Raw genomic sequence first — 13,015 nt, forward strand, 5'->3', positions numbered from 1 at the left:
GCAGATAGTGCTCCGCCAGTCCATGACCCTCCTCAGGACCCATTGGTACCGGGCCTCTCCTCCTCCTCCTCTCCTGATGAGGCCGTGGCAGGAATATCCTCCTCTGGTCTTCCGCCTATCGATCTCCGGGCCCATCAAGACCTCTTGCGGAGAGTAGCTCAGAACATGAATTTGCCAGTGGAGGAGGTTGCTGAAATAGAGGACCCTGTCGTAGACATATTATCGGTGGATGCGCCCCTTCGAGTGGTTCTCCCGTTCATCCGCACTATTCAAGCCAATGCGGACACAATTTGGCAATCCCCAGCTTCTATTACACCTACAGCTAGGGAAGTAGAGAGAAAATATATGGTCCCCTCCAAGGGGTATGAATATCTCTACATCCACCCACCTCCCTGCTCCCTGATTGTCCAATCCGTGAACAAATGGGAGCGTCATGGCCAGCAAGCACCAGCTCCTAAGGCGAAGGAGGCTAGGCGCATGGACCTCCTAGGCCGTAAGATCTACTCGGCTGGAGGCCTCCAACTTAGGGTGGCAAATCAGCAGGCCCTCCTAAGTCGCTATAATTTTAATACATGAGTGTCTGTGGGGAAGTTTGCAGAACTCCTTCCCCAGGAGTCCCACGCACAACTTACGGCCCTACTAGAGGAGGGTAAAAAAGTGGCGAGAACTTCCCTTCAGGCCTCTCTGGATGCAGCGGACTCGGCAGCCAGAACGCTTGCATCCGGGGTAACAATGAGACGCATCTCCTGGCTACAAGCTTCAGGCCTTCCCCCAGAATTGCAGCAGACAATTCAGGATTTGCCTTTTGAGGGCCAGGGCCTTTTCTTGGACAAAACTGACTCCAGGTTGCAGAGCCTGAAGGTCAATCGAGTCATAATGCGCTCGTTGGGTATGCACACGCCGGTGACCCAATGTAGGTCCTTCAGGCCCCAACCATACTACCCTTATAACCAGCCTAGGCCGCGTCAGAATTCGACCAGACGGCGCAGCAGGGGGAATCGCCCGAGACAGTCTGGCCCTCAGGGAAACCAAAGTCAAGTGCCCCCTAAACCACCTACGGGGCCAAAACAAAACTTTTGATGGGATGTCCGAGGACGGCCCACCACTTTTCCTGCCGGATCCTTCTCCCTCCTTCTTCAACTGTCTCTTCCATTTCCTCCCTGCCTGGTCCCAGCTGACCTCCGACCGTTGGGTCCTCCGCACGGTGGAAACAGGATACCACCTCCAATTTGTTTCTCTACACCCATCCCACCCTCCCTACCCGTCCCTCTTCAGGGACCCCTCTCACGAGCAATTCCTCTTACAAGAGGTCCATACGCTCCTAAATCTGGGAGCCATAGAGGAGGTGCCAGAGGACATGAGGGGCAAGGAATTCTATTCCCTCTACTTTTTAATCCCCAAGGGAAAGGGCGGTCTACGACTGATCCTGGACCTGCGAGAACTCAACAAATTCATGGTAAAACTCAAGTTCCGCATGGTATCCCTGGGGGACCATCATCCCATCCCTGGATCCGGGAGACTGGTATGCCGCCCTCGATATGAAGGACGCGTATTTCCACATCGCCATTTACCCACCGCACAGACGGTATCTCCGGTTTGTGGTCAACCAACAGCACTTCCAGTTCACAGTGCTTCCCTTCGGTCTTTCTACGGCCCCGAGAGTCTTCACCAAATGTATGGCCGTAGTAGCTGCCTCCCTCCGCCGTCGTCGAATACACGTCTACCCGTACCTCGACGATTGGCTCATTCGAGGGACTTCCCAGTTGCAAGTATCACAGCACCTGTGTGTCGTCAAAGACCTCTTCGGGAGGCTAGGCCTCATTATCAATGTAGAAAAGTCTACTCTGACTCCAACACAGAGAATAGACTTTATTGGAGCAGTTCTGGACTCCAATCTGGCCAGGGCCTGACTTCCTCTGCCACGTTTTCAGACAATGTCTTCGATCATTCAAAGTTTTCAATCCTTCCTGACAACGTCATGCACATCTGCCTCGGCCTCTTAGGTCACATGGCGTCCTGCACCTTTGTGACCAAGTACGCGAGGCTGCAACTTCGGTGCTTCCAAACCTGGCTTGCTTCATTATATCGTCCACAGAGACAATATAGATTCGGTGATCACTATCCCCAGGACGGTTCTCGACTCCCTCACCTGTGGGACTTTTGCATAGCCCACTCTATCGATTTGGTAGCGTCTTTTCTACCAGGAGTCCAGAACACTCTGGCAGATCGCCTCAGCAGGTCCTTCCTGTCTCACGAGTGGTCGATCCGTCCCGACGTCATCCATTCCGTTTTCCGGAGATGGGGCTTTCCCCGCATAGACCTCTTTGCCTCCCGAGAGAACAGGAAGTGCCAGGTGTTCTGCTCCTACCAAGGACGCTCCCCAGGCTCCCTCTCAGACGCATTCCTCCTCCCATGGACAAGGCACCTATTTTATGCCTTCCCACCATTTCCCCTCATTCACAGAGTCCTACTCAAGCTCCGCAGGGACAGAGCCAACCTGATCCTCGTTACTTCAGCATGGCCGAGGCAGCATTGGTACACCCTGTTGTTCGACCTCTCAGTGGCGGATCCAATTCCCCTGCCACTGTGGCTGGACCTCATAATGCAGGACTTCGGCAGGCTTCACCACCCAGACCTGCAGTCCCTTCATCTCACTGCATGGCTCCTACGTGGTTGAACCAATCTGAGTTGTGCTGCTCTGCTTCGGTACAACAGATCCTCTTGGGAAGTAGGAAGCCTTCCACTAAGACGAGTTATCTCGCCAAGTGGAAGCGTTTCTCGCACTGGTGCGATCAGAGTAACTTAGTCCCCTGACAGGTATCTATCCCTACTGTCCTGGATTACCTCTGGTCCCTCAAGGAGCAGGGCCTGGCGGTCTCTTCTATAAAGGTTCATCTGGCAGCTATTTCCGCCTTCCACCCAGGCAAAAGTGGCCGTTCAATTTTTTCTCACTCCATGGTTTCCAGGTTCCTTAAGGGACTGGAACGGTTGTACCCCCAAGTCCATCACCCAGCCCCCACCTGGGATCTAAGCCTGGTGTTGACCAAGCTTATGGGGGCCCCCTTCGAGCCTATGGCCACCTGTTCCCTCCTGTACCTTTCCTGGAAGATGGCCTTCCTCGTCGCTATCACCTTGGCGAGGCGAGTCTCGGAGCTTCGTGCCTTGACGGCTGATCCCCCTTATACAGTCTTCCATAAGGACAAGGTGCACCTGCAGCCACACCCCTCTTTCCTCCCTAAGGTGGTGTCTGCTTTTCATGTAAATCAAGACATCTTCCTCCCAGTTTTTTTCCCGAAGCCGCACTCATCGCGCTGGGAACAACAATGGATGTCCGTAGGGCTCTCGCTTTTTATATAGAGAGAAAAAAACCCTTCCGGCGTTCACCTCAGTTCTTTGTAGCGGAGGCAGAATGCATGGAGGGCATGCCGGTCTCTTCCCAGCGGATCTCATCTTGGGTGACATCCTGCATCCGAACGTGCTATGAACTGGCTCATGTTCCCGCTGACCATCTCACTGCCCATTCTATGCGGGTGCAGGCCTCTTCTGCTGCCTTCCTGGCTCATGTCCCCATCCAGGAAATATGTAGGGCGGCCACCTGGTCATCGATTCACACCTTTGCCTCACACTACGCATTGGTCCAACAATCCAGAGACGATGTAGCCTTTGGCTCAGCAGTTTTGCATTCTGCAATGTCTCACTCCGACCCCACCGCCTAGGTAAGGCTTGGGAATCACCTAACTGGAATGGATATGAGCAAGCACTCGAAGAAGAAAAGACGGTTACTCACCGTTGTAACTGTTGTTCTTTGAGATGTGTTGCTCATATCCATTCCAAACCCGCCCTCCTTCCCCACTGTCGGAGTAGCCGGCAAGAAGGAACTGAGGGGCGGATGGGTCGGCAGGGGTATATATCCAGCGCTATAGCGGCGCCACTCCAGGGGGCGCCCAGCCGACCCACCGAGTGTTGCTAGGATAAAAATCTTCCGATGAGCGTGCACGCGGCACGCGCACACCTAACTGGAATGGATATGAGCAACACATCTCGAAGAACAACAGTTACAACGGTGAGTAACCGTCTTTTCTCACTTTCAGGTGACATTGTAAATAAGAAGTAGGTAGCAGTATCTCCTGTCATTGTAAACAAACTTGTTTGTCTTAGTGATTGGCAGAATAAGACATAGGACCAAATAGACTGGTAGGCTCTAAAGTTTTACAGTTTTGTTTTTGAGTGCAGTTATGTAACCAAAAAAATCTGCATTTGTAAATTACACTTTCACAATAAAGAGAGTGCACTTCAGTACTTGTATGAGATGAATTGAAAAATACTATTTCTTTTGTTTATCATTTTTACAATGCATATATTTGTAATAAAAAATAATATAAGGTGAGCACTGTGCACTTTGTATTCTGTGTTGTAATTGAAATGAATATTGAAAATGTAGAAAAGTATCCAAAAATATTTAATACATTTCAATTGGTATTCTATTGTTATAAGTGCAATTAATCACAATTTTTTTAAATAGTGATTAATTTTTTGAGTTAATCGCGTGAGTTAACAGCGATTAATTGACAGCCCTAATATATACATAAAGGATTAAAATATTCTCCAGACAGCTCAGTCCCAACTGTCCTCCTTTGCTGTTGCCAGTGAAGCTCAGTTCTGTCCCACAGCCCCAAGAACAGCTGGCTGCAAGTCCTGGCCCTGATGTGAAGAAAATGTAGGGGTGACTCTGCGTGCCTAGACTTTTCAGTAGAAAAATCCAGACACAATACTACATCTGGTGAAGGACATACAGATGTACTCAATCATTTTCATGAGACCATGAAGTTGAAGGAAGAAAGCGTGAAAATACCCATGGGAGAGAGGGAGGTTTCGGAGAGGAGGGGTAGAGCTAGAGATTTTCATGAAAGGAAGAGCTGGAGCAAAGGGAGAGTTTTTTTGGGCAGTTTCATTTTAACCAGACCCACATCCTTTAGTCCCTAGTGACCTAGAGCATCCACACTGGCAAAGCCGCCTGTGACTCCTGAGACAGCCCTACTGGTCTGGCTCTCCTCCCTACTGCAAAACTGCAGAGCCCCCAGGACTCCCTTTCCTAGCTGAATCCCATAGCAGCCAGAGCTCTCCGCAGAGCTGTGGTGGTTACTCTCCTAGGTGTCTGTTCAAGGACGGCTATTGGCTTATCCTGAGAGGGAGCTGAGAAATGACTCTCCCTTCTCTAGATTCTCACTTGTGGACTCTGAGAAGCAGGCTGGCGTCTGTATGATAAAGTCCATGCAACATTCCCCTTTCATCCCAGCCCTGGTATATCTCCAATAGCCCACTGTCCCCTAGCAGCAGCAAAGGATGTTTCCAACTGTCCAGGAGACCCCAGCCTGGGACAAAAGTCAGCTTCAGGCTTAGAATCATAGAATATTAGGGTTGGAAGAGACCTCAGGAGGTCATCTAGTCCAATCCCCTGCTCAAAGCAAGACCAACACCAACTAAATCATCCCAGCCAGAGCTTTGTCAAGCTGGGCCTTAAAAACCTCTAAAGATGGAGATTCCACCACCTCCCTAGGTAACCCATTCCAATACTTCACCAGCCTCCTAGTGAAACAGTATTTCCTAATATCCAACCTAGACCTCCCCCACTGCAACTTGAGACCATTGCTTCTTGTTCTTATCTGCCACCACTGAGAGCAGCCTAGCGCCATCCTCTTTGGAACCCCCCTTCAGGGAGGTGAAAGTCAGTGGGGAGGGATAGCTCAGTGGTTTGAGCATTGGCCTGCTAAACCCAGGGCTGTAAATTCAATCCTTGAGAGGGCCATTTAGGGACCTGGGGCAAAAATCTGATTGGGGATTAGTCCTGCTTTGGGCAGGGGGTTGGACTAGATAACCTCCTGAGGTCCTTCCCAACCCTATAATTCTATTAAATCCCCCCTCACTCTTCTCTTCTGCAGACTAAATAGCCCCAGTTCCCTCAGCCTCTCCTCATAAGTCATGTGCCCCAGCCCCCTAATCATTTTCCTTGCCCTCCACTGGACTCTCCAATTTGTCCACATCCCTGCTGTACTGGGGGGACCAAAACTGGACACAATACTCCAGGTGTGGCCTCATCAGTCAAATAGAGGGGAATAATCACTTCCCTTGATCTACTGGCAATGCTCCTACTAATACAGCCCAACATGCTGTTGCCCTTCTTGGCAACAAGGGCACACTGCTGACACATATCCAGCTTCTCATCCATTGTAATGCCCAGGTCCTTTTCTGCAGAACTGCTGCTTAGCTAGTCGGTCCCCAGTCTGTAGCGGTGCATGGACTTCTTCCTTCCTAAGTACAGGACTCTGCATTTGTCCTTGTTGAACCTTATCAGATTTCTTTTGGCCCAATCCTCCAATTTGTCTAGGTCACTCTGGACCCTATTCCTACCCTCCAGCGCATCTACCTCTCCCCCAGTCTTAGTGTCATCTGAAAACTTGCTGAGGGTGCAATTCATCCCATCATCCAGAGCATTAATAAAGATGTTGAAAAAAGCCATCCCCAGGCCCGACCCCTGAGGCGCTTTGCTTGATACCGGCTGCTAACTAGACATCGAGCCATTTGATCAGTACCCATTGAGCCCAACAATCTAGCCAGATTTCTGTCCACTTTATAGTCCATTCATCCAATCCACACTTCTTTAACTTGCTGGCAAGAATACTGTGGGAGACTGTATATCAAAAGCTTTGCTAAAGTCAAGATATATCACATCCACTGCTTTCCCTATATCCACAGAGCCAGTTATCTCATCATCCTATTAGAATCCAGGAAGTGGGCGGGCTTCCGCCTGCCCCTGCCAAAGGACCTCCCCCCAGCCTAATGGGATTATCCACAGGGCCTGGAAACCAAATGATTCCGGGGGACAACTAATGAGATAACTGGGATGGGAGTAAGGTCAAAGGGTCAAATGAAGGGAACCCGATGGGGACACCAAGCAGAGAACCCTGGCCAGCGCCCACTGCTCCTCAAAGGCGTCAAGGGAGCCAGCGTATGCCACCCAGAAGAACTCTGCCCAGATGCGTGAGCAGATGGAGGATCAGAAATAGGTCCCACAGTCACAGGCCAACCTCCTCTCCCTGGTTTTATAGGTGGCCATTTTGGCTAGGGCTAGGAAGAGGTTGACCAGGAGGTCCCGTGCCTTTGTGGGGCCACAGATGGGGAGTGCATAGATAAGGAGGTCAGGGGAAAATTGCAACCAAAAACGTAACAGGATATCTAAGTGGAGCTGGAATAGGGGCTGCTTCCCGGTCCTCTTACCCTCCCCCACGAGGGCCCTTGCAGCCTGGAGTATTTGATGAAAATCCCCCCATCACTGGAGAGCAAGACCCAGGAGCTGAACTACTGGGAGGTGGCACCTCACAGTTGGGCTCAGGAGTCTGTGGGATGGGAGGGGGGCCCTCAGCGATGCCGGGCTTGTGCTCTAAGGCAGGTGGTATAGCCACAGCATCCGTAGGTGGGGAATCAGCGATGGGGCCCGGGAAGGAGGTCGGGTGCCCCGCAGCCATGAGGGATTCTCCTGGTGACTCAGGTCCCAGCTGCAGGGCACTGGCCATCACATCTAGAGGCTCAGCGGCTGCTAGCAGGGTGCCATCCGTGACCGGGTTGGTGGAAGAGTCCAGGGGCTCCTCGGAGGCGGGAGCAGAAGCAACGGTTTGGGAGATGGAGCATGGGGAAAAGGACGTGCCATGCATTAATTTAAAATATCTGCATTTTATTTAGGCTATTTGCTATTTGCATCATAGAAGGCAATCAGGTTGGTCAGGCATGACTTCCCCTTGGTGAATCCATGTTGACTGCTCCTGATCACCGTCCTCTCCTCAAAGTGCTTCAAAATAGATTCCTTGAGGACCTGATCCATGATTTTGCCGGGAACTGAAGTGAGGCTGTAGTTCCCCAGGTTCTCTTTCTTCCCTTTTTTAAATATAGGCACTATATTTGCCTTTTTCCAATTGTCCAGGACCTCCCCCAATGGCCACAAATTTTCAAAGATAATAGCCAATGGCTCTGCAATCACATCAGCCAACTCCCTCAGCATCCTAGGAGGCATTAGATCTGGACCCGTGGACATGTGCATGTCCAGCTTTTCTAAATAGTCCTTTACCTGTTCTTTCACCACTAAGGGCTGCTCACCTCCTTCCCATAGTGTGTTGCCCAGTGCAACAGTCTGGGAGCTGACCTTATCTGTGAAGACTGAGGCAAAAAAAGCATTGAGTACTTCAGCTTTTTCCACAGTATGTTGCCTCCCTCATTCAGTAAGGTTCCCACACTTTCCCTGACCACCTTCTTGTTGCTAACATACCTGTAGAAACCCTTCTTGTTACGCTTCACATCTCTTGCTAGCTGCAACTCCAATCGTGCCTTGGCCTTCCTAATTAGAAGAATTAGTAGGGGAAGCAAAAGTGGGTGGAAACCTGGGAGGCAGTGACCATGAGATGGTCGAGTTCAGGATCCTGACAAAAGGAAGAAAGAAGAGCAGCAGAATACAGACCCTGGACTTCAGAAAAGCAGACTTTGACTCCCTCAGGGAACTGATGGGCAGGATCCCCTGGGAGAATAACATGAGGGGGAAAGGAGTCCAGGAGACCTCGCTGTATTTTAAAGAATCCTTATTGAGGTTGCAGGAACAAACCATCCCGATGTGTAGAAAGAATAGTAAATATGGCAGGCAACCATCTCGGCTTAACAGTGAAATCCTTGCTGATCTTAAACACAAAAAGAAGCTTACAAGAAGCGGAAGCTTGGACAAATGACCAGGGATGAGTATAAAAATATTGCTCAGGCATGCAGGAGTGAAATTCAGGGCCGGTGCAACCATTTAAGCGACCTAGGCAGTCGCCTAGGGCACTAGGATTTGGGGGGCACCATTTTCTTCAGCAGTGACCGCGGCGGCCGGATCTTCGGCCACCCCGGTCGCCGCCGGCATTTAGGCGGAGGGAGCTGGGGCAGGGGAGCGCGGGGAGGGCTGCCTGCAGCAAGTAAGGGGAGGGCAGCACGCAGGGGAACTACCCGCCCCAGCTCACCCCTGCTCCTCCTCCTCCCCGAGCATGCCGTGGCTGCTTCACTTCTCCCGCCTCCCAGGCTTGCGGAGCCTAAGCTGATTGACGCCGCAAGCCTGGGAGGCGGGAGAAGTGAAGCAGCCACGGCGTGCTCAGGATGCTCGTGCTCGGAGCAGGGGTGAGCTGGGGCAGGGGGGTGTGCCTCAGGGTGGAGGGTGGGGAGCTGCCGCAATGGGGGTGCCTCAGGGTGGGGGCGCAGGGTGCCTCAGGGTGGGGGCGCGAGGGGGGAGGGCGCAAGGTGGAAGTTTCGCCTAGGGCATGAAACATCCTTGCACAAGCCCTGGTGAAATCAGGAAGGTAAAATTACACTTGGAGTTACAGCTAGCAAGGGATGTTAAGAGTTTCTACAGGTATATTAGCAACAAGAAGAAGGTCAGGGAAAGTGTGGGCCCCTTACTGAATGAGGGAGGCAACCTAGTGACAGAGGATGTGGAAAAAGCTAATGTACTCTGGGGGGAGGGATAGCTCAGTGGTTTGGCTTGCTAAATCCAGGGTTGTGAGTTCAATCCTTGATGGGGCCACTTAGGGATCTAGGGCAAAATCAGTACTTGGTCCTGCTAGTGAAGGCAGGGGGCTAGACTTGATGACCTTTCAAGGTCCCTTCCAGTTCTAGGAGATAAATAAATTGATGGAGATATCCTATTTAATTTACTCAATGCTTTTTTTGCCTCTGTCTTCACAAACAAGATCAGCTCCCAGACTACTGCACTGGGCAGCGCAGTATGGGGAGGAGGTGACCAGCCCTCTGTGGAGAAAGAAGTGGTTTAGGACTATTTAGAAAAGCTGGAAGAGCACAAGTCCATGGGGCTGGATGCGCTGTATCCGAGGGTGCTAAAGGAGTTGGCTGATGTGATTGCAGAGCCATTGGCCATTATCTTTGAAAACTCATGGCGATCGGGGGGAGGTCCCAGATAACTAGAAAAAGGCTAATGTAATGCCCATCTTTTAAAAAGGGAAGGAGGAGGATCCGGGGAACTACAGGCCAGTCAGCCTCACCTCAGTCCCTGGAAAAATCATGGAGCAAGTCCTCAAGGAATCAATTTTGCAGCACTTAGAGGACAGGAAAGTGATCAGGAACAGTCAGCTTGGATTCACCAAGAGCAAGTCTTGTCTGACTAACCTAATTGCCTTCTATGATGAGATAACCGGCTCTGTGGATGAGGGGAAAGCAGTGGACATATTATTCCTTGACTTTAGCAAAGCTTTTGATACAGTCTCCCACAGTATTGTTGCCAGCAAGTTAAAGAAGTATGGACTGGATGAATCGACTATAAGGTGGATAGAAATCTGGCTAGATCAGGGGTCGGCAACCTTTCAGAAGTGGTGTGCCGAGTCTTCATTTATTCACTCTAATTTAAGGTTTCACGTGCCGGTAATACATTTTAATGTTTTTTAGAAGGTCTCTCTCTACAAATCTATATATAATATAACAAACTAGTGTTGTATTGTAAAATAAACAAGGTTTTCAAAATGTTTAAGAAGCTTCATTTAAAATTAAATTAAAATGTTGATCTTACACCACCGGCCCGCTCAGCCTACTGCTGGTCTGGGGTTCTGTTCACCGAGGCCAGAAGTGGGCTGAGTGGAGCCTGCGGCTGGGACCCCAGCTGGGAAGGCTCTGGCAGCCAGAACCCCAGACCGGCAGTGGGCTGTGTGGGGCCGGCAACAGGGACCCCAGACTGGCTGTGGACTGAGCGGCTCAGCCCACTGCCGCTCAGGGATTCCATCCTCCGGCTCCTGCCAGCCGGGATCCCGGCTGCCGGACCTGCTCAGCCCGCTGCCGGTCTGGGGTCCCAGCCCTGCCCAAATACAGTGGGTACCTACCTTCTCCCTGGTTCTGGCCCATTCTCTTCCTCTCTCTGCACTGAGCTGAGGGTGGGAGTGCACTGAGCACAGGGCTGGGGGTGAAGGGTCTGGCCAGGAGCTAGAATGAGGGAGGGGGCTCAGGGTTGGGGCAGGAGGTTTGGGTGTGGGGGCACTTACCTGGGCAGCTCCCATTTGGTGTGAGGGGTGCAGGTGGGAATGTGACTCCCATTTGGTGCTCAGGGTGGGGGTGGGGATGTGCGGGACGCAAGGGATGGGGTGGGGCTGGGGATGTGGAGGGTGCAAGAGTCAGGTCAGAGGGCTGGGGGCATGTGAGGGGGTGCAGGTGTCAGGGTAGGGAGGCTGGGTATGTGTAGGGGTGACAGAGTCAGGGCTGGGGTCATGGGGTGTGTGTGAAAGAGTCAACAGAGGGCCGGGTGATACAGGGCTCAGGGCAGGGGCGCGGGTGAGGTGTGGGGGTGCAGAGCTCAGGGCAGAGGACTGGGTGTGGGGGGGGTCAGGGCTCAGGGCAGAAGGCTGGGTGACTGCCCCCCCAGAACCTCCAACCCCCCACCGCTCCTTGTCCCGACTACCCCATCCTGGGACCCATCCCCTATCTAAGCCTCCCTGCCCCTTGTCCCCTGACTGCCCCCCTAGGAGCCTACCCCCTATCTGTCCCCTGACTGCACCAACTCTTATCCACACCCCTGCACCTAGACAGACCCCCTGGACTCCCATGCCTATCTAACCACTCCCCACCCCCTGACAGGACCCCCACAACTCTGGACCCATACAACCCCACCCCGCTCCCTGCCTGCCCCCAACCCCTCTCCACACCCCTGCCTCCTGACAGCCCCCACAGAACTCCCGACTCATCCAACCCCCCCAGCTCCTTGTCCCCTGACCACCCCCTCCAGAGACCACCCTAACTGCTCCCCCAGGACCCTCCTTGCTCCCTGTCCCCTGACTGCCCTGACCCCTATCCACCCCCCAAACAGACCCCGGGACTCCCATGCCCCATCCAACCACCCCCCCTGCTCCCTGACTGCCCCCTCCAGAGACCCCCATCCCTAACCCCTCCCCGGGATCCCACCCCTCCATCCAACCCACCCTGCTCCCTGTCCCTTGACTGCCCCCACCCCTTACCCAACTCCCCCGGCCCCCTTACCATGAGGCTCCCCGCTCATCTGGAGCCCTGCCGCCGCCGCGCGCACAGCCCAGCCCAGCCCCGCCCCTTGGAGCGATGTGCACGCAACAGCAGTGCTCCGGATGAGCGGGGAGCGTCTTTACCGCTCCACGGAGCAAAACGCTGCCCCGCGGGAGCGCCTAGCCCCAGCCCCTACAGCGCTGCGCGTGCAGCGGCAGGGCTCTGGGGAAAGCCGGTATCAAGTGGAGTGCCCCAAGGGTCGGTGCTGGGGCCGGTTTTATTCAATATCTTCATTAACGATCTGGAGGATGGTGTGGACTGCACCCTTAGCAAGTTTGCAGATGACACGAAACTGGGAGGAGTGGTTGATATGCTGGAGGGTAGGGATAGGATACAGAGGGACCTAGACAAATTAGAGGATTGGGCCAAAAGAAATCTGATGAGGTTCAACAAGGACAAGTGCAGAGTCCTGCACTTAAGACGAAAGAATCCCAGGCACTGCTACAGACTAGGGACCGAGTGACTAGGCAGCAGAAAAGGACCGAGGGGTTACAGTGGATGAGAAGCTGAATATGAGTCAGCAGTGTGCCCTTGTTGCCAAGAAGGCTAACAGCATTTTGGGCTTGTAGCAATGCATGACTCACCCCTGCAGTGCCTCCTGCTGATCTCTCAGGGAATTAGCTCATCCAGCCTCTGAAGCGCCCTCTGCAGGCCAGTGTCCCACTGCCGCTTGGCCCCCATGTCCCTCCCAGACCCAGTGCCCCATTATCTGGGGTTCTGCCCCTTGGCAGTAACCCCTTTCTTTCAGGGTCTCCCCTCCCCAGGGAACCCCCACCCACTATCCCCACCTCACCTCAGTATAAGGCTTCTGCCAGTCATCGTCTCGCCCTCGTGCCTTGGGGCAGACTGCAGTATCAGCCTACTCATCACTGGCAAGGTTGGATTTGGACCTGCTGCCTTTGCCTACCCCTGGGCTGCCCTCTGCAACCCC

Source organism: Mauremys mutica, chromosome 8 (assembly GCF_020497125.1).
Source record: "Mauremys mutica isolate MM-2020 ecotype Southern chromosome 8, ASM2049712v1, whole genome shotgun sequence".
NCBI lineage: Eukaryota > Metazoa > Chordata > Testudines > Geoemydidae > Mauremys > Mauremys mutica.